The 24,501-nt window shown below is 28.3% G+C and overlaps 1 protein-coding gene across 6 annotated transcripts in view; it reads left to right on the top strand.

The window, feature by feature from the left end:
- Positions 1–8,930: 8,930 nt before the first annotated feature.
- The window catches only part of Nmdar2 (glutamate ionotropic receptor NMDA type subunit 2), a 203,625-nt gene continuing 188,054 nt past the window's right edge, over positions 8,931–24,501 (top strand). For 5 of the 6 annotated variants that reach the window (XM_072900991.1, XM_072900952.1, XM_072900930.1 and 2 more), the window contains exon 1: positions 8,932–9,672. The gene's annotated coding sequence lies outside the window, so the exon portion shown is untranslated. Of the gene's footprint in view, positions 9,673–24,501 lie in introns of all 6 variants that reach the window. The other variant, XM_072900943.1, reaches the window with a different exon arrangement.

Below are 24,501 nucleotides of genomic sequence, written 5' to 3'. Positions count from 1 at the left end.
TGCGAAACTAACTTTACTATTATTTATTAAGAGAAAAGCAATTATTATATTTTATTTTTATTATATATTTTATATTTTATTTAACATTGTTAAAAAATGAAAAATATTATATACAATATTACATACAGATAACCATATTTTAATTTTTTACATATGTTTAATTTTGTTTTATATTAGGTTTTCAACATATTTGACTGAAAATCAGTAAATTCCATCATAACTATTTTAATATGCATATCTGGAATAATTTTAGAATTGATTAACATTGTATGTGTTAATGCTATAGACAATTTTACGGATAATAATAAGCGAGTCTTTTCCACTGGAATTTTAAACATGCATATTAATTATCGCTGCGGTAATCGGGCTTTTTAACACTATGTAACTATGTAACTTTGGCTCTCTGTATATTTAATTTATAGTACCCAAGACATTACTTTTGTTGCTATTGGCGATAGTTCTTTAAAAAATTTTTGATATATTTAATAATAAACATTTTTAATCAAAATTATATTTTGTTAGAGTTTTATATTCGGAGGTTCATAAAAATATCTAATAATTTAATTAGTAGTATACAGAGTTATCTTTTATAAATGAAATTTATAAAATTAAAAAAAACAATGTAAATTAAAAGACATGTTCTTTGCAGACCTATTTCGATAATAACCAGAGAATTAAAAAAATTAATTAAAAAGTTATTATTAATGTAGTTATTATTTAAAAATAAAAGTGCATTGGTTTTGAATAATTGTTTAAGTTTTATTTAAATGCTGTATTTGCTTGTTTTTAATACAATAAATCATTCTAATTAATTCCTGCGTTAGATGATGTAAGAAATCATTAATAAAATACTTTTTTGTTAAATATTCTCATTTTTAAGAAAATTTATGCCATGGAAAAATTGTGAAGGAAGAATATATATATATATTTATATGTTGATTAAAGAATTTTTTTTTCACAAAAACATTCCATTTACATTATCAGATACAATAAATAATGATGAGTGCAATATTAGAGGAAATTACATAATTTTTGTTTTAAGTTGAATTGATGACAAAATTAATTGCGTAGAATTCACAGACTTGTGTTTGTAATTAAATCTAACAGTCATTGACAACAATATAACTATCGGTTAATTTCATTGTTGACTATTAGATGATTTGATTGTTATATTTTGGCTCTGTTAACGGAGCGATCCATAAATAAATAAGTGCGTAAACAGTAGACAGGTCAAATACGTCAATTTGCAATGAATTTGTATTGATTGCCGAAAGCTATTTATATAGTTTACATTCGAAAGCGATGCGTGCTGAGAAACAAGAATGTAGAAGGGAGAACCACGCCCTTTCTTCCCTTTCAGCCCTTTCTTACGTTGCGATTTCTCTCACGCAGCGGCAAGCTTGTGAAAACTATATGTAGATGTAAATTAGGTGCAAAATTATTTCTTACTACTCTTATAAAACTTACTTCTCCATCACTCACTTTAGTTATTCTCTTGGCAAATACTTCTCTTATGCAAACATTTCTCGTTTTTGCTGAAATATTTAATCACCGGGATTATATTATATTATATATTGAACATCCATATATAAATTTTTATCTTACGATTTTTAGAGTGTCTAAAATAATTCTATAATAAAAATGTAACAGATTAGTACTATAATAAGATATCATTTTGTTGATAGTGATTGCTATTATGAGATATAATATTAACAAAATTGCTCAGCGAAATTATTAACATTAGCAAATATGTATTTTTTACCAAAAATTTTAGGATTTAAAAGTTTTATAAAGCATATAATGTTTCAAATATTTACAAAAACGGACTATTCATTTTTATTAATAACACATTTATTTGTTACAATAATATTTATAATTATATATGACATAATTGTATATGAAAGCACATATACCTGAACAAAAATAACTCTGATAAATAACGTATATAATTATTAATGTTTTATTTTAAACTTTTGTGTGATTTAGATTAATATTACGCATTTATTTAATTTATTTATTATGAAGAAATAGAGATATGTACACATTTGTGTGTGTATATGTATATCGCTGTGAATGTGTGTAAATAAAAAATATGATATGCTGGTAATGAGAGCTCCGCTGTAATTTGTCGGCAAAATCTGCTGTTTATACATTTATATTCGGTCGTATAAATAATGCAGTTCTTTTTATATGCATTCAATGCGCATATACTAGTAAAATGCAGAAAATAATCGAGCGATCTCTAAAAGCCAGCGATATTACAAATGCTATTGTTATATGTTATGTGACGAGGTTCAATGAGCGGATTGAGTTAAATGAATAAAAGATCAAGGGATAAGAAACTTGCGAAAAATTCGTGAGATCCGCATGCGCATATATTTTACAAATTTTCTCCGCAACACAATAACCTGTTGGCAAAATACGAACTTAAAATGAGAGAATTCCTAGCACGTTTACTAAGACGCAAATGTACCGAGGAAAATTAAAAGAATCGATTTAATTTAGTGGAAATGTGACTTCGAGTGAATACAATTAAATTAATCGAGATCGTGCATTCGAAAGGGGAAATTGTTACTATTTTATTTTATATCAAACGTTAAAACGAATTGAAATTTTGTTTTAACATTCCAATGACACAGTCGTAAATACGGCAAATGCGAAATGAAAAACTCGACGGTGTATTTCGAATAAGAGGAACGGAAAATCGGTGGATGGAATCTTGGTTGTAAAATTGGGCGAGCAAAACTTAAGTAATATAGTGTATCATTTTAATGCCGTAAAGTAGATCTCACGCAATGTTGATTGTATTAAATATGCACGTATCTCGATTACAAAACTTATAACACAGTTATCTGACGTGTTCTCTCCAAGTTTTACCATCTACGTATAATAATAAATTTCTTTTACGTTTCTGGTAAGTAACACTGTATATCATCGCGATTTTATTATTCACATAATAAAGATTTATATCTAGTTTTAGCGTTATGTGAACAAAAATATTTTCTAAACATAAGGTCACGGAAACATGACGATTTTTAAAATGAAATAAATAAATAATTTAAATATAACTTAAATATTTGTTTTTTGTTAGATAACAATAAGCTATAGAATATCATATTATTTTTTCTTATTCATTTTTAAAATTAAAAAAAAATTACATTTATTAAATAATCCTTCACATTTATCTTACATTGCTTAATCTATTATGCAGGTTTTGCATCACTGTTTGCACCACTGCAATTCTAATTTTTTCTTTTTTTAACGAACTTAAGGCCAATATATAGGAAAAATGACAAACATGATGCAAACGATGGTGCAGCAATGCGAAATCTGCGTGATAGATTAGAGCAATGTAAGCTAAAAGCAGAGGACATTTAAAATGTGGAAAATTTTTTTTTTAATTTGAAAAAATGAATAAAATGAAGTAATGTACTCAAATGGCATTCTATATTCTGTTATCAACAGAACACGAAATAAATACTTTAATTATTTATTTCATTTTGAAAATCGTCAAGTTTCCGTAACTCACCTTATATTATTACTATTATTATAAATAGCGTAATTTATTTAAATACATATTACTTGCGATATTACGTTATAAACAAAAGTTTCATAATTTATTCGAAAAATTATGGCTTGTATAATTATTATATAACTATCTAATAATTCTAATGTAAATGTAGTTAACACTTTATATATTTAAGTATAAATCTACATTCTAAATTGTTCATTTATATTAATATATTTATAGCTACGCTTTTATTAATAGGCATTATTCATTGTGGAAAGAAAATTCTTTTTTGCAATAGTATCATATTTTCTACTAAAGGAAATATTTTATGATAAATATGCAACAATCACACATATATACTAAAACTTTTTCTCTCATTTAATGTATATAATAACGCGATTTTAAAAGCTTAATATTGCAGTTTCTGTCTCCATTGAAATCATATGTAAATGAATTCACGGAAAAAGCGCAAAAGACTGGCATTCTATCGCCATCGGATTGTATTTGCATCCAATTTCATCAATAATACGAATCGCATGAAACTTTCATTGAGGTTTGCTGCGAATAAAATACCTTGAATGAATTCATAAAAAGGCACGTTCCCGCTATCTAATATTTATAATTGATGAGTAAATGTCCTTAAGAACTTCCATCGCCGTCGAGAAATCAGAATCTCGTGATTTCTCGAAAACATGTACCTGTTGCAATTCTGAAAATCGTCAGAGATTTGTTCGGTAAAAAGTACTGTTCTTCTGTCGAAACGAATGTCAGTGTCATTTAAGGATCGTTTTGGGAGATGTTTTTTCTGTTGAGCATTCCGACGAGAAGCACTACACACCTACACACACATACACACACACACACACACACACACACACACACATACACGTATACACAATCATGTTTTTGCCAATTGAACTACTGCAAGTCGGAGGTCGACGACTGCTGATGACGGTTCGACTCTGACCTTTCGGATCTCTAATATTATCTGTTGGGTTATCTGATTCTTATGTTACAGAATGTCCTTTGATCATATTTCTTTCATTTAAATTTGTATAGAGACCATCATAGGACATTAAATGTGCTGATGATTTTATCAATAATATGGATTGAGATTAATAATTCAATATTATATAATGAGAAGTGTACTTTTCGTCGGTTGTATCAGAATATTTCAGTACGTAATATTTCTGTAGAGTGCTTAATCAATATTTAATTAAATATATTAAAACTATTTAATGATGAATTTTATCAGTAATGTAAATATTACACATTCTTGAAAGAAAAAAAAGAAATAAGTAGTCTTTATTTTTAATATTAATAAATTATTCATATATTTTCTCAAATTATTTATATATATTTCTTATTTCTCTTATATTTTTTTATCATTTATACACATACATATACATACATGCGCATACATATATGTATGTGTATACGTGTGCGAGTGTATGTGTGTGTGTTTTGTATATTGTACAATTGTATAATGAATTTATAAAGTTAACATGTATAGAGAAACTAATGTGAAAAGAGATAATCAAGGGTAGATAATTTTGGTAGTATCACGTTGATGAAATTTTCTTAATTAGTTTGCGAGTTTAGCATTCTTGAATTTTCATTCACTGGCTGCAAATCCGGATTTCACAGTTTTCCGCGTCCCTTGATGCCACTGACGTTTTTTCATTCGAATGAGTGATTACGAATAGCAGTGGTGATGCGGATAGTGATAGTCTTTGTTGAAATGACGGAATACATTTAGCGAGTTGATTGCTCTTGCCTGAGAGACTATTTGCGCTATCATGGAGTCAATTTATATAAACTTCATACAATATAGACTTGACCAATCGATACGAAAATAATGTGTGAAACCGTTCAATGTACGATTCGGAATTGATATGAACAAAATGATAGTTGATAGATATTTTGCCTTTAATTTATTTTAGATTTGCTGACTAAATTTCATATACATCGAGCTATATTCCTGGAAAGAGTATGTGATGACATATAAAAATATTTTAAAGTCATTTATCAAACATACACATACAGGCTATAGCCATAGATTAAAATATAGACAATTTGTATAGTTTTATGATAAATATATATATATATATATTTTATATTTTAATTCGATATAATTTTAAAATTTGAAATATCTCGTACAATATTCATTTTTTGATTATTTGATTTCAATATTTGTATGTACAGAATAATAAAATGAATCAAATAATATAAAGAAAGTACGTAATTATTTTTTTAAGAAAAAATATGAAATCAACTACATATTTCTTAAAATTATGTGTTTTCTTTACACTAATTGAAACGAAAAAAATTATTTTACACAAAACTATGCCATTAATTATATGCTCAATTATGGAAAAATTAATTTTTTCTATAATATATTTATCCTGTTTAATTAATATATATCTGGCTAGAAGATTGAGTTTGTATACGGTCAAAATGTAATTGTTACATTGCGCGTGATTATTCATGAACGGAAGTCAACCGGTGCTATTGGTATTTTGCCAATTAGCTTCAGTGACTAGCAGAGAAACTGGAATTCCTCTTATACTGTGCTATATCTCAGAGTTGGCATTATGGTTACGCGATGTCGCGTGAGAACGTTGTGCCCGGTATGATATGGAACTTAGTTAAAATCATATACTCAAAGATTAGTTCCGGAATTTCATCACGGAAGGGTTACAACGTCTTCCAGCCGCAACGGTTAGCTTATATTATAGCAGTGCTAAAGCCTGTTGCCATCGGATAACACGCGTTTAGCTGGAACTATAATTCAATACGAGAGGTTTCCTGGTGATTAGACAGTTCCCCGCGAATATAATCTATAACTCAGTACACTGTAACCAATTTGGATATGTGAGTTATGTGATCGTTAGTCGCAGTTAGAAATCGTCTATATTTCGATTAATGCAATTTGATGAAATAAATAAAGAATTCATGGTATTAATAAATTGCATTAATGGAAAAGATGTTACATTTAATATTTTTAATATTTTTATTTTTGTGTGAATAATTTACACGCGAGAGCATTTCTTAATATATCAATTAATTATTTTTATCTAAAAAAATATTATTTTGCAAAAAAAATTATTTTATATATATATATATATATATATATATATATATAAAAAATTTATACACTTTCACAAGTATATTTTCTTTTTACTGAGTAGATTTAATTTTGTCTCTTCACAAAATAATTGACATTATATTGGTAACTAGAGTAATCGTTTTATAAAGGAAGCACCTTATAAACACATTTTCAATCACACAAACATATCAACAAGTAAAATAACTACTAATTCAATAAAATTATTAGTTTTTTTAATAGTTCACAAAATAATTTGCAGTCTTTTTCAATTTTATTTTTTATTTTAACGTTCAATATTTACGCAACTATTCTCGCGACCTTTTTTTTTGCTTCACATACTTTCTAACAAAACATCGTTACGTTTTTTGAATGCAACGATTCGTAAAATGCATTACCGGAAGCCTTTCATAGGAATCTTGTTTTTCTAGTCGTTGTCAGAGAAAAGCGAGAACGCATTAAGGATGTCGAAAACAAAAGTCTGTGAAGGAAACGATGGAAGACGTTCGTACATTTTTGCCAGTGTCTTTTTTTCTGCGTTCCTCTTCCTGCTCTTGAGATGCAGCCACGATCTTTCGCGACTCGCATGGATCGATATTCGTCTTTTTCGTTCCACTTCCTCTTTTCTCCTATCTTTTCTACCCTTCTGCCAGACAGTCTCGCAGATAGACATTGCAATTTTGTGCTCTTCCACTAGAACTCCATCGTTCTATTGAGGCATATAAATGGTGCTATTATATAAGTCGTACGGTGTTATATAGGGTCATACTGTGTGTTCTTGACGCAGCTTCGAACGCTACAGAGTTTACCGGATTTTTATTATTACAACTTGTTTTCTTCATCACGAAATATTTACATTGAGTTATCTCTAAATCATTCATAAGATTTGGAATTCATCCTTTCACAAAATCAAAATAAATAGTCTTCACATTTGGATTTTTTTGATTTACAAATTTAAAATAATATAAGAAAAAGATTCTCCATATCTATAAATGTACAAATAAAAAATTACTTTTAAAGTAGTTAAATAACACGCGATTTTATTCGATTTTTGTTAGATAAAGACTTACATGGAGTTTACTCATGTCGACAATGTCATAATCTTTTGTCTCGCACATATAATAGTATTCTCTGATGACGCTTGTTGCTTGAATTCTCGTCTTGTTCCTGCACAACATGGCAAAGCCTTACACGAACATTGTATTTTCCTGAAAGGAAGGGGGGAATGGAGTAATCCACAAGGATATATATTCTAACTACGAGTTAATGCGTTAACGCATTATATGGTCTCTCTTGAGAAGCATAAGTACGAACTCACGTATAGAAATTATTGTGACGTGGATAGTTGGTGCGAGCGAAAATAAATCGAAATTTATAGAAATTTATGCTGTCGTCATCGGTGCTATGACGGAAATTAATTATCGTGATATTATAATTTACTGCAAACTGAGTCGTGTAATATGGCTTACCTTAATGGTTGATATATATAAAAAGGCTAATTAAAAAAAGATTCGCATCTAACTACACATTTAGATCCGCATTCAACAGAATTAAAACTGATTCTTTTTATAAAATATGCATATGCATTTATAATATATGCATCTTTTTTTAATAATATATGTGCATATTGTTAAAATGTTTGATATTTAAAAATAGATTTTAAATGGAAGTTGTGCAACAATATAACATATATTGCTGAGAGGTATCTTATAACTATGCCTTTTTAGTATTCTCAAAGAAATCTTACTTTCTCTTAATTAATTTTAACTTAAAAATCCAATAGAATCTTGTTTTTTTTACAAATTAAAATATATATTTTTGAAACTTTTATACAACCTGAATTACACATACACACACATTTTGCTTAAAATTCCTTTTTTTCATATAAATTTATTTTTTCGTATAAATTCTTTTTTTTTATGTAAATTTCTTTTATCAAATAAAATAATAGTTACATTAATGTAACTATTTATTACATTAAAAAAAACAGAGTATATTGTCATAAAAATATTTATGTTTGTTGTTACAGGTAAAAAGTATAAAAATAAAATTTTTAAATGCATATATTAGTTTATACATATATATGTTTTTAGTATATCATAGTATGTTAGTAGTTTATGGCTTATATATGCATTTATTGTAGAATTTCAAACATTGTACTTTTGGATAAAAAAGTATGTTTTAAAAGTATTTTTTAAAAAAATATTATCTAAAAAATAAGAAAAAAAGTTGACAAAAATTAAGCTAAAAACAACTAAGATAAAAAAAAAGCAATTTTAAATGAAATATTTCATATGATGATCATTTTTTTTTATATATAAGCAACATATACACATGTTCGGGTATAAGCGATGTCACCTATCCGTGTACCAAAAAGAGGGCTACTTTGTAGAAAGAAGTAGAATAAATGTTATATTTATATTTCACTGTCCCACATTCAATGGTTCATTTATTACACATTCGAGAAGAATATCAGCCGGTTCTCTACCAAACATTACTCGGGTACATTCCACACATTAGTCCTTCCCCAAGGAATTCCTTCGCAAGGCAATCATAGGTTCGTGATCTCCCCCACGGTGTATTGGGATCAATTGCGATTTACGTAAAACACTTTAGGTACAGAGAGAGGTGGTGCCCCGAAGACGCGGAAGTCTATGTCGGAGTTTCGGGGCGAAACGCGTGCGCGGGTGGTTTTAATCGGGGGCGGGGGCGCGGTCACGGGGACAGTATCGTCGCTCTTCAGTTGGGTTTGGTACGCGTCTCGCGACTGGCCGCCCACTGTGCGCCTCTCCGTAAAGAGCATTTTCGTTTTCCTTTCTATTCTCATCTGCCGAGCTTACGAGTCGCGCGCGAAACTCGCAACGAAAAGAGAACTTTTTTTCTGTACGATATTGGGAACTCCGCCAAAATTTTTCTGTCAAACTATCGATCACTTAAGAACCGTACGACTTTTCCAGAGCGACAACCACGAATGCCACGTACATATTCGAGGATTCGAGAGTATTTACTGGTGATTCATTCTTGACAAGACAAGCAGACTGTTACATGACAACGGGTGAGTTGGTGTGATGATTGTGTGAGATTTTTTTAACCTACATCAGGCAAAACACATACGTTATTCGTATCTCACGGAAGAGACGATTACTCTGCGGATGTTCAGTTGGCGCCGGACGGTTGACGTAACGAAGTTAGATATGTAGAGAGGAGAGTTTGACCTTGTGGTCCTGCGGAATGTATAAAATAAATGGACGGTGCGACCTGCGGTTTTATTTAGTGAGAGCGATTTCGCTAATAAACGATAGGAAGTTAGTGACGTTCAGTTGTCATTAATTATGTGTAGGAAGAACAGGAGAATAATCGGATTATTCAGACAGAGAGGTGGACAAAATTGATGATTTTATTAATCTTATCCGAAAGTATTTATCAAGTGATTGCAATGTCATATTTTACGCGTTGTTTAATCTTAAAAAAATTACAATAAAAGACGTATATTGAGGAACATATAGATTGGTTAACGATTATAAATTAATAGCCCACTATATAGTTAACTTTTCTTTATATTTATAGAGTTACTGCAAAAAGAAAACAGAATAAAATTAAATATGTAAATTTGACTTTTTTCCATTGCAGTATTGTTAATTGAAAATTGGATAGAATATAGATATATATAAATGATCATATTGGAATATGATTGTTTGCATTGGAATGCAAGTAGTTTTGAGAGATTGTGGAATTGATTCATGGTAAACAGTTAATTTAGGCAATTACAAAGAATCTTAAAGATTTTTGTATAAAAATTATAAATTTAAATATTTGATTCTATAGCATTTTGTTGAAAAGAATTAATTAGTAGGATTTTGAGAAATAATTTGTAAGTAGGCAAAGTAGTGAACATCAGAGCATAATTTTAAAGCTGAAGTAAGAAAGAGATTTCTCTTTTTTGCTTTTGTAGGATTCCTAATCAATTTATACAGCAATCTGAATAGCTTAATCTCCTTTAGAATATTTCCAAACATTTTTACTTTTGAAAATTTTCATAACTAATAGTTATATTACTACATAATCGGTAAAGAGATGTAGAAACATTTTAAATAACTTACATTAAACTGATAACAATTAAAAATATCTAAAAAAATAAGTAGTTAATATAGAAATAAATCTGCAGAAATCAACAAAAGGAATATATTTCTCAAATACTATTTCGACACGTAATATCTGTTTAAATATATTTTGCTTCAATTAATTGTAGTAATGATTAATATAAAAATATGATATAATATATTAAGTAATACTCTTATGCACTATGTTTCATATAATCTTCTTATTTTATTCTTTATGTCTATTTCATAATCAAAAATGTTTTGATAAATATGCTTCAGCAGAAACGTGTTCAAAAATAAAAAAAAGTATCAATGTTTAGTTATCATTGATACAATGACAATAGCGTATATAAGAGTGTCTAGCTGTTGATTACGGCTGTTTCGATAACCTCGTGTAAGCTACTTGGTAGTGGGACGCAATCCGGTATCGATTTGCGTTCCGTTTAATGCGGAACTCTTGTGTATATCGATGGCGCACACCCCGAAACAAAGGTATTCGGTAAGTGGCTTAATTAAGTAGCAGGAATGCACATTGTAAAACATGTGACATAGGCGATGCCTCTCGCAAAGATTTGTCTTTTTCGTGCAATGGAAAACAATAGTTTTATATCGTTTAATGATAAAATATTTTTATGTTTTACAAAGGTCACAGAAACTTTAGAAATTTTAATAATTCTCTATTCGATGTCTATAAAATAAAAGAGATATGATTTATCAACAATTATTAAACTAATACTGCTTAAAATCTGATATAGGGTGTTCTATTATACTCTTTCGCAATTATTTCCCGGTTTATTTGTTGTCCAAAAAAAATATTTCAACTAGAACTTATTCTGTTTTGAGAGCAACATCTTACTGTGGAATTCTTGTCTGAATAGTAGTATCTTCGAGATTTCAAAATGATCTTTATTTTTTTTTTTTTAATGGAACTATATATTTTCAAATTTAATTGAAGGCTCTGAGGTGTAACTTCACTAATTAGGAATTAAGCTAGGTACGGTAAATAAACTCTCAACTAGTCCAATTCTTTACTAATATATATTTTCGTTTAACTAGACGTGTAATCCATTCCAAGAATTATCCAAAGAATTTATTGATCTATGATATGTTGGTCTTTCAAAGTCATTTAAGATTATATGAAAAGATAATTAACATTGTTAAAATTTTTCCCTCGCTGAATGGTTATAAGATTTTCTTTTGTAGAAATTGGTAGGCATGGTGACGCGAATTCACACAAATGATACGACTTATCGGTATTCATGTTTACAAACATGGAATATCTGCTAGGGCATTATTATTTTCAAAGGAGTCAGTATTATGACTTCCACCAAGGTCTCTGGATTTGATGTCTAGATTTTCTCTTGTGAGGCTTCGTAAAAGTTAAAGTTTACAAAGAAGAACTTACACATCTGATAATATGAAAGCTCGGATCATGGATGCCCGCAACAAATTACTAAGGCAATTTTCGAAGACGTGTAACTGTAATTCAAGGATAGAATAAAGTGTGTTGATGTCTAAGGTTTCGTTTCGAATACAAAAGATGAAGACATTTTTTGGGATACTCAGTGAAAGGAGAATTTAAGCAATGGTAAATGATTTTGAATGGTTTTGAAAGACTAAATATATCATAGGTCAATGAATTTGTCTCAGAATAAACTACAGTAACATGCTTGGCTAAACAAAAATATATAGTTTCATTTAAAAAAATAAAGATTATTTTGAAATCTCGAAAATACCTCTATCCAGACAAGACTTATGTCCATAGTAAGATATTTCTCTCGAAAGAGAGAAAGTTCTACTTAAACTTTTTTTCGAACACTAAATAGTTCTGGAGATAATTGAATGAAAAGATTAATAACGGGACACTCTGTATATTAACTTTATGGTGTTAAATAAAAACCGAATAATATTTTATAACCTGCGTCAATTTTATACATTATTATTTTTGTAATAGTCTTAATTTTACTTCTTATTTTATTAAATATATAATTTTAATAATAAATATATGATTTTTTCCGTGTTAGTACATATAATATTAATTATATGTATTTATTTGCGTTTATTACGTATTTTTAGAATAAATTACATTTTTTTAAATAAATTTTATAGATATATAAATATTTATACATATGAATCCACCATAATTGCATAGTTAATATTAATTTTACAAATAATTATATTATATTGTTCTTGTACTACTACGTATGTCATTCGTACATTACATTTATCTATAAGGATAAAAAAATTACTTATAATTTTGCTGCGTAATCTTTCCGATAATTAGATATTGTTCCGACAAAATTAATTATGATTTTAAAAATAATAAACGCATATGTAATCGATATTTCTCCATTATATCGTTTTTCATTGCATCTATCATATGTGTAATCTATACTGATCCTAATACAGTTAAATCAATTGGAAACGCGTACGAAACGGTTTCGTTGCATTACATTGCTAAAGGCGACTAGTTTAATCGGTCTTTTAGCACAGTCAAAACGATTTTAATTGTGTATTTCGCTGCGGTAAGCCCATAAATTGCCATTTAATTATATAATCTGACATATCGTCTCAATGGATGATATTTACATGTAATTCGCTAAACTTTCCGGATTAAACGTGAATCGGTAAACGGGCAAGTGAGATTTCGTGTTCGTTCCACTTAGTGTCTATTATCGACGTCATTATTCTATCCGGCATAATAATTCTGCTCTGCTATATTATTTTGCATTGCATATTACTTTGACAAATTATTTCTGAATATGAGTTGTTAATTACTTATATAAGACTCAAATTGTTATAGTATTGTATTATATAATATTATATAATAATTATATTACGTTTTATTATATAGTATTATATAATAATTGTATTATGTTCTCGAGTCGTACATATACATATATAACATTTTTTAAGATACTACAATGAAAATTAAAGAAAAAAAATATATTCGAAATATTTTTCTTGACAAGAATTTTAATAAAAATCTTTGCTTTACATAAAAAGTTTAAAAAGGTAGTGATATAGAAATTATATATGCATCTTGCAATGCATTATGTCATTATTGGAGTGTATTAAAATAATTTGAAATAAAAAAGTATTTTGCACTTTTACAATATATAATGTACGAATGTAATTATTGTCGTATTATGTTATTGTAAAGTTTCACTTCTTTAAGATTTTTTTATCAAAGCTTTAGAAATGGTTTGCATCTTTTGGCGAAAACTTCATACTTTTATCAAAAAGATATTGTGTCCTGTAAAAAATTAACATTTAAAAATTAAAAATTTTTTTAAATTGACATTTTAAATATTTTTTAATTCGGATTAATCAAATTGAATTAATTCTTAATACATAAACCGACCATGTATTGATATATAGATAATAGATTTGTGTTAAGAATTTTATTAAAGATTTTTCAAAAAAGATATTTTAAAATATTTTTTCAGCTTTTAATGTGATATTCCATCGTAATTATCCGACGTAAAAATTTTATCTTTTTTAAATTAGATAAACTTTATATGTTTACACGTTATATTATTGCAAATTAAATGATGCAATTACGTAAGATAATTTGTTTACATAAATATTTTGTTGGTAATTACATGATGCTTACATAGGAAACTTTATTTATTGTGCGACAACTACCAAATATTTATTATTAATGATGTGTAAATTGTCGTCCCTTAGGGTCTACGGAAGTTTAGGTGACGACAGCTGTTAATTAACTATCAAACTGCAAACGCCCAAGAGCGAAAGCAACGACAGGACACAAAATGCTTAAATAAATGAAGCTCAAGTGGCTGTCATCAGAGTTGATTGGCCTAATTGGCGCGACGGCTCAATTTCACGGTCCAAAACCCATGATTGTAAAATATTTTCCGAAAAAACTATAAATGAGATGCTAGCACTTTACTTATATTAACTTTTCACCTGTATGTCTGTATTTATGAAGTTATGAAGCCATAACAATTTTGTGCGCATTTTATACATAGCTATTTTTTGCACAAATTACTACACTTTTCATTATCATAATTTACTTTAATATATGGAATATATTAAAACAGATAATTCATAAAACTTAAGAATTATTTCTAATCATTTATAATTATTAATTAAAATTTTGGAATATATTAATTTTTACATAGAGTTAATTAAATAGCAATTAATTTCTATTTTGTTAAAATTGCAGAGTACTGGTATAGATGTGGAGTTTATTTTATATTCTTGTCCTTGACAAATTCCTCATTTATAGATATCTCTATATCATCGTGTTTTGTTTGCAATATAATTAGTAATTATATAAAGTTATACATCGGACGGATTAATGAGAAAATGAAAAAGCCGTAAGAGAATATCGAAAATAGATTAAACGAGCCGTGCTGACCAAGCATGCTTACGAAATTATTTGCTGTCGAACAAATACAGGTATGTTTGAAATTGATTTCATTGCGTATTACATTGTAGCTTCGTTACTGTGATTTTGCTTGTTCGTTATTAAATCGACGCTATAAGTAAATAACATATATATAAATATATATATATATAAATATATATAAATAATAGTAAATATAGAATCATATATAATGGCTGTGGAATAAGTTACAGTACATTCAAATTTTTATTATTTAAAAGAATAATTAATGAACACGAAAAAATAAATTTTTAATGGAGTTTTACTATAACAACGTTGTTGTTATAGTATAATTACCCCAGATCCCGTGCGGTATATCAATAATATAGCCGCTTTCTACAAAATTCAACAAATAAATATACGCGTAATATCTTCTATCATGATAAAAAGAAAATCAAAATTGTTCCCTAAACTATCATTGATAGTTAAGCTCTTATTGTCACGTTTGTTTCATCAGTTATTTGCATTACATTTATTTTATGAGATTATAATGCCTTTGTAACAATTAACAGAAGTCATCAAGAAGCAGGTCACGTAGTCGAGAACTACCTTTACTCAGAACAAAGGACGAAATGAATAAAGGTAGAGTGAACACTGACGACCTTGGTTATCTTTTCAAGACTCAAAAATTATTTCGTAATTGGTGAACAACTAGGATGTATTATATATATCAGAATATATTATAACAAGTAAAAAATTTTAAAAAAAGTGAATAAATTTATATATTTAGAAGATATTATTTGTAAAAATATCAAATATTACATAATAAAAAAAATTAAATTAAAAATAGTAAAAAAAAAGAAAACACTTATGCATTATTTTAAATAAAAATTAAATTTACATTGAAAAATAATTAAGGAAGAATGATCGAGCAAGTATAGCGATTCTATTCGCGCTATTTCTGTCGTAATAAATCACCTATCTTTAGCCACTACTGCGGTTAACATTGTTAATTAATGATCCTTGTGTCGAGTAGAACACGTGACAGGCTGACACTAGAGTAGAGATAAATGATCTTTGATTGTGCAATTTAGAAAAATAAATAGAAAATGCTGTCTCTCTCTCTCTCTCTCTCTCTCTCTCTCTCTCTCTCTCTCTCTCTCTCTCTCTCTCTCTCTCTCTCTCTCTCTCTCTCTCTCTCTCTCTCTCCTTGACGATCGATATTTAACGTTAACCGCGTACGGTCATCACATGCTTATATTACTGCTCGCATTTGTGCGATACATCATTTATTTTAGACAATTTAAGCATATAAAACTAAACATTGCATAAAAAAACATTAATAAAAAAACTACTACGAATATTCCTAAAAAAACACGTACAGTGAAAAATTTTGACATTGAGTAAGAAATTTAGCGAGTTTTTCCTTCATTTTTGTGAAGATGATTTTGTGAAGATAATTAACAACGTTAATTAACAGCCAATGGAACATTAGTCGTGACCGTTGATGATACAAAGAAGGATGAGATAAACAATGCTTGAGTAGCTAGCGGTTAAAATAATTTTCACCGAGTCACAAAGTCGCTTGTGTGCGACATTTAAAACAAAATATGCATAAAGCGCTGCGTGTTGTGCTTATTATTTACATACAGTAAAAAATCAACAAATATGGTCACACTAAATATGATCATATTTGAAAAGAAAATGAAAGATTAAATGTCAAACACAAAAATATCACCGTTAAAAATATACAGTTAGATAATATCAGCTTATAATTATATTATCTTAATATTCGTAAAAAACGTTTTTATTAAAGAACATAATGTCCACCTTCTCAATTTTCTCGACACGTACGCCTGCAGTTCTATTCCATTTATCAGATAAAATAAAGAAGGTCGTTGGAGAGAATTTGCTATCAAAAATAATGATAACATTTTTATATTTCTCTAGCATTTTATAACGTTTCAAATAATATATTACCCATCATATACATATCGCAAGAAATACGAGTCTGATTTGCTGCGATGTTCTATCTATCGTGTCATTCGAGAACATGACATCCCGTCTCTAAGGATTAATTTCAAGATTATACTTTCTTATATCATAAAGATAGGATCACTCTTATCTATATGATATGAAAAAGTTAATTATAGCCGAGTATTTTTACATCATTAGATCTAACGATCCTTTGTTGTGCGTATAAGTTAAGGTAAATGTATCACAATAGATGTTAAATAGACTAATCACGCCGTGAGAAAATTTTAAATATTTGAGTCTGATACATCTGTGCCAGAGATACATCATCACCGATAGGAAATCTTTGATACCTTTAACGTCAAGAATCCAAATGTAGGTCATTTCTTCATAGCTAAATTTTGTTTAATATGGAGAATAAAACAATATGATTAACAGTTTGAAGATAAATCTGACTCTCGGATTCTCGGTATAATAGAAAGGTGATAAACAGAAGATTGGATTTTAACTCCCAGAGATATGAATAATGAAGAGACCTTATCTCTTCTATTATTGTATGCAATATTTCAAAATCGTTATTTAATATGAAGAAAAATACAATTTGTATTATGATATAAAAAGTATCTTATGATAAAAATGTATTAAAGATCTAAATGTTGAATTTTACCCTTTTTTTAGATGAATAATAATATTTTTTTATTTTCTTAGTTAAAATATCCGAAATAAATTTTCTTTAATAAATGATGAAGAGAAGTTTATGATAAATTTGATTACTACATAGCAATTTTACGATAATAATTTTAAAGTATCTTAAGTTTTAGGTGTTATTGCAGAGAGAGGAAAAATGATTTAAATGTATGAAATATCATTTTATGGAATTTTTTGTACATAAAAAAGTTGAAAATTATTTGTTTTTGATTTTTCTCTTTAAAATTTTTAACATTTGATATTGTAAAAAATATAACATCAATTATAGACAACCGCAAAAGTTTCTTTACATCCAGTTAAACTCGACTATTAATGCAGTTTTAGTATATTATTTGAAATGAGATTATAATGTAATGCTCAAAGAGATTAACATTATTTTAAATCAAGTTATATATATATATAAGTTTTCTATTTTTATATGCGCAAACGGTTCATAATATATATAACACTAATATTGCGGATATTGATCGACGTCGCGACACGATTGCTGATATCGGGGTCGATCCCAATATGTCGTTGAGAGCAGATAACAGTAAGTAGTTCCTAAATGCTGTGAGGATCGTATGAACGTGAGAGAGTTACGTATCATCCTTCGTGATATTTGCACAGTTAATGGACGATGGTATATCGCTAAATCTCTCTATTCGATAAAAGATCAATCAAAGATAAAGATAAGGAATATTCCGGCTTAGGATGTGACAGCATGTGATGCTTACAAATATTGACATTACACGAGCACAAAAATCTTCTCTTCGCGTTGTCAAAGCGGTTATTTTGATATGAAGGTTAAAACTTGGATATTCACCGTTTAGATAAAATGAGAAAATGTGAAGAGCATCTCTTTCGGAGACTTGTCGGTTCTGTTTGCTAAAGGGCTGGACCAACTTCGTCCGTCATTTATTTTCGTCATTTTTCGCGCGCGGTTTATTGCTTCTTCGAATACCCTTTCAGTTTTTCCTTTACTAACCTAACAGTTTTTGTTCTCAGAAAGCTAAAGCTTAGAAAGACAGAATGTGAGAAAGGAAGCAATAAAATAGCGATTTTGCGGAGGGATGGAATATCCGTGGTAAATGTTGCTTCGATACATTGTCATAACGATGAAAAATAATCAGTAACATACAGGGTGTTTATTGGAAAAGTTTTTCCATATTGTTTATTTTGTGATAAATTTTTTTTTTAATGTTTTGTACAAAAGTTTTGTGACTTCGGGGGATATAAGATAACACTATTTGACCTTGGATGTAGATGTTAAGATTAAACTAAGTTAGCATTCACATAACCCTGGCACATCCAAGATTAAATCAATGGCACCATCTTATGTCTCTCGAAGTCAAAAACTTTTGCACAAAACACTTTGCGAAAAAATTAGTTGATTACAAAATAAACGAAGAGAAAAGTTTCCAAATAAACACCTTGTATATGTGCCGTAGAACAAATAATCGTAAAGCGGATTTGCGTGAAATGAAGTGTAGAATGCAATAGACTTTTATTTGTATTTTGTTATCTTTGACACTCGATTCGCCGCGCTTTCTCTCGTTTTTTCTATTTATACACTAAAAATATAAATATCTATATTTAATGTTAAGCAGGATACAGATTGGTCTTTGTTTTACTATATCGTCTAAATGTAACACATATTCGGTTTTGTATTACGTTTCATGTAAATGTCTCTTTTAAATTTTGTTTTATCTTTTGATATATTATGCGTTTTACATGAAAATCAAGCACATATAATATTTTTTGTAATGCATTAAATATTTTATGTATATTAATCTCGATCAATAGAAAGCTCTTGTAACAATGAAATATTTCTATATATTTTAGAAAGCAATTTCAAACGTATTTGTAGATATTGTTTCATTCATCATTTCGCGCTTCGTATAAAATTTCAAAATAAAATTTTTTGAATTTAACTTATTGAACGCGCTTAATTTCTCTATGATCGTTATAGGTTATATGTGACAAATATTTCTAGTGTTAAGATTTAATTTAAAATATTCAATAAATTCTAAAATTCTACAATTACTTTGAAAGTAAATTTTATTTATATTAATTGCGTCAATTAAACACGAAATATTACTTTAATAAATTTAAATCATACTGTTAATACAACATCAAATGCTAAAAACGATAATACTAATGCTCGAAATTCATCTTCTCATAACGGTAATTATTTAACCGCAACAATGTTGTCGAAGTACAATACTTGCACATTTACGGGAGTTAACGACGCGAGTGCAATGAATGCATCTGCGTAATATTATTCACTAGCGAGCAACGTAAACATAAGTATTTATTGCCGTTGCTTATATCATCGTTGCAGCGCTGACGATGCATTTTGTGTGGGTGGCCGCGCGAGGTGTGCAGAGCAATTTTTTTTTCACAAAAATTGGATTTTTTTAACACGCAGTAGAAAATATATATGACGCAGCATTATCTTTTTTCGTGAAAACAAATGTATCAACAAAAGAATATCATGCTATTACTATGGGCTTATTTCAGTAAACGGGCATTTTATTTATACAAATATAACATGAATAAATAATACATTTAAAATTAAAAAAATAATATATTTAATTTAAACAATACTTGTAAATAAAATTATTTTTTAATAATTGAGTAGACAATTTTTCAGTACTTGATTATCAAATACATTTTAAAAGTATAAGATAAAATATTATTTATTTATTTCTTTATTTATATTCATATATTTTTTAAATATGTTACACTTAATATGTAATTAATTTTATTTTTGTCTACAATATTAATAAGTTTTTGTAATGACTTTTTATTAAATTTATTAAAATATTGAACATTAAAAATGCGTAAGTGACATAAGGATAAAAAAAAAGTCAATAACAAAATTAGATTTCAGAGATGAAAGCTGTCATTATTTAAATTAGCTTTGCGTCATTTTTTAAAAAAATATTATACGAGAAAAGTTTCTCTTTGCATAAGGTTATGATTTTTTATGTTTAAGTAAATAAATGACCTCTCTTTGGGTGAGGTGTTCCATTACTTTGTGTTTAAGGGGATGCAAGTTGGGAAACAAAAAAGTGCTAGGCAAATTGCATATAACATTGATCAAGTCTGTAGATAGCAGATAATATCTGCAATTTCTATTTCGCGATGTAATTTGTACCTTAAACGCGTTTGCTAGAAAGCGTGGCTTTGATCTCATCCTTCTTTGCGTGACGAGATTGTAATATCTTCCAGAAAGAATCTTTAAATCTCAAGGCATCTTTATACCAGCTAAAGAGCTGTTTGTAAAGAACGAGTTAATGGGAAAAATGCAGAATACGGATGAAGTAGAAGAAATCTCTATTTTGCTCTGTTGTTTACAATTTCTTTATCACAATATTCTCAGTTGATATAAAACAGACGAAACGAATAACGAGTGAAAAGATTGTTAAAGAGAAATTTTGTTAAAAAATAAATTTATCAGTAATAAAATAAGATCAAGTAGTATAATTAAAATTACATCCAATGAATAATTATTATAAAACTATTAAAAAATAATACGTATTTAAGTTGTCACTTAATGCAATATTTTTAAAAAATTCTTTTTTGCACAGATAATGTATAAAATTAGAAAGTAATTACTTTTTAACTTTTCTTTGTTTTTTTCTAAGTTAGTTTAACCTTTACCATTTATATTATACATTTCTTTTAATGTCTTTCTCAATAGAACGAAATATTGTTCTGAATGATTATCACAATCTATCCTTGTAATATATTATTGAGGCTCATACCAAATATATAATATAGTTATCTTTTACAATTGTTTTCGGATTGACGTATATGTCTCTAATATGATTGATGTGGAAGTGTAAAATAAACCGTCATCCTTGTAACAAGCTGGAGGTAGAAAAATTATAGCCAAGATTCGCGTTTCTTCACAGCTTTCGGAATTGCTTTCACAGCTGCTCAAAAAGTGCTGTATCGATCCTACAATGTTTCGATATATTATATCATGTCTGTTCTATTGAAACTCGTAAAATTTACGATACTATTTATTGACGAATATTTCTAGTTGAAACATAATAATAAGAAATAGAAATTTATCTATGATCTAATGTAGGATATTTAAAGAAATAAAATGTAATATTTTTTGTTTTATCTCGTATAAAATTATATAAAAATATTTCTACGCCAACGATATTTAAATGTTTCATATCAAATAATATCTATATTAATCTCTCTCTGTCTTAATAAAGTATAAAAAAGCTAAAATACAGAATCGCATATTATATCATATTACAAAAAAAATGGAAGTTGCGTTTTTTATATAGATCATTTTACCGTCCATCGTACTCAAACGTCCGTCTATTTGCTCGTTGATCAAACGTGAAAATCGAGTCGACCTTCAGCGACTCGAAGGTTATAAAAATCAACTAACTAAAAACGACTACATCGTCAAAAAGAAAACAGACTTGATAAAATAAATATCGGAAATGTGGTTGCGGCAGGGTAGAAGAATATTTGCACTCTGCCGTTTTTTTGCGCCGTTGCATTTGCATGATTTTGACACGGAGGCGCAAATTTTCTATATGTATGTTTATGGGACAATTATTTGCATGAGTAATTTATTTAAAAACGCACGTAAAAATACAAGGTTAAAAGTTTTTTTTTACCTAGAATCTTGTTTACACGTTCAACATTGTTGCACTATTTTATCGACGGAGAAAGAATCTTTGAAATTTTATAAGAATTTTTTATCGCGTTCAAAATTAAATGAACAATTTCAATGATTTACAATTCAATGTTTTTGCAATTTTTCTATTTTATTTAATTTCTTTCCCCATGATAATCTCGCACGGGATTATTTATCAATTTTTTTTTACATAATGTATTTTGATTAAGTTTAATGTTATTATGTGATTTATATTTTAAAATTTTGTAGTTGAAACATTTAAAGACGATAATTATTCATATTAACATATATATATATATATAAAACATGATAAACTTGTAATAAATACAATTGATATATGTGGCGAGATATAATAAAAAGATAGTAGAGGGGGAATATTAATTGTTATTTATATCTTGAATTGATATCACTTAATGCATTGATTATATGTTCAAAATTGTACGCTAGATATTGCATTTGTTAACTAGATGTGAATTGCTACTAATCAGTACAAGTAGGTCAACGGTTGTATAATACACACATCGATCGGCATCCATGGCTATTTTTCCATCTTTTCTTTCATTTTTTTTTCGTGAAAACGATTCATATCTGAATCATCTCCCTTCTTTTGTAAGCATGTGACGCGGGAACGTAGGACACTCAATTTAACACTCGATATCCGCGGTGAAACTGAGAAATGAATTTTTCGTCGAATCGAGAGAAATATTTATTCTCTATAAATATGGTTGAAAAATATATAGGGAGGTACTTGTTATGCGTAAAAATAGAAACGTATCAAAGGATGTAAATGACAATATCGATCATAAATGGCATTTGGGCAATTTTTAATATACATATTTATTATTATGTGATATTATTGTTCTCTTAAATTAAAATTTAGTAAATATCTTTCTAAATCTTTCAACTTTATTTACTTCAAATTTAAAATGCTTACTCCCACAATAACCTTAAAATATCGCTGAGAGTAGGAGATATTATCATTGCGGAAAATATTATTTGTTAAAACAATATGCGTGTATAGAGTGTATATAGTATCGTTCAATCATTTTATCGAAACACCTAGAGATATTTTTCTACGTCATACGCGTTTTATTTATATGAGTATTCTTATGGAAACTGATATTACTGTTTCGACTGCGTCGCTATTGTAATATTGATTTAGTATTTGTGTCCATGTCGTTTTTCGACAATTCGATAGGTCATGTCGCCTGTAACATGTCCATTATTGGAAAAAAGAGATCAGCATGTACATTTGATTGCGGGATAAAAGGATCGATATCGTCGAAACCGCGTGAACATTGAAACAATAACTGACAGGTCAGTGCTAACTGATATTAATCAAATAATCGGAATATAGAATAATAATCGGTACATGACATCGACGAAAAATGGTAATGTTTTCGGAATGTGAATAGGAAGAGGGGTTAGAAAGGGGTTGACATTACGACATACCGAGTGTAAAGCTGATTGATCACAAGATAGATAGAATGAAATGCAGAAAATGTATGTGCTCGCGAAAATAGCAATGCACGTATGAGGTGTTTGAAATTAAAACTGGACGATAAATGCGACAAGTAGAAAATTTAATAAACATATTTACAATTTTGATTGTGAATGACACGATTTAAATTCCCCAGGCTATTTGATTGTGAATAAAATGAATTTGCCGGGTATTTCGTCTTAACGCACCGTAAAATTCGATTAGCCAATGCGTTCAAAACAGGTTCATTTTATGCGAGAATGCTTTCTGCATTCGCATCATATTCTGTCTAAATTGGAAATTACCTTGCTAATTATAAATGGTACTTTTTGAATTTCGTTTTCCAGTCGATGATTATTTTTACATAATTAGATCATTACAACTTTGTCAGCAGCTATTATTTAATAAATAATTGTAGTAGTTATGTGATTATAAACATGTAAATATATTAATAAATCTATCTTGTCACATTTATGCATTCTGCTGACAAAGTAAAGTACAAAGCTGTAATAATCGAATTATGCAAAAGTAATCATTGACTGGAATTGAAAATGAAATCGAAAAACATATCCTTTATAAATGAGTGACTTCAATCTCTTTTTAACTTTGTTTCT

Source organism: Anoplolepis gracilipes, chromosome 1 (genome assembly GCF_047496725.1).
Source record: "Anoplolepis gracilipes chromosome 1, ASM4749672v1, whole genome shotgun sequence".
NCBI classification, from domain to species: domain Eukaryota; kingdom Metazoa; phylum Arthropoda; class Insecta; order Hymenoptera; family Formicidae; genus Anoplolepis; species Anoplolepis gracilipes.
This window is presented reverse-complemented; position numbering and strand designations above follow the sequence as displayed.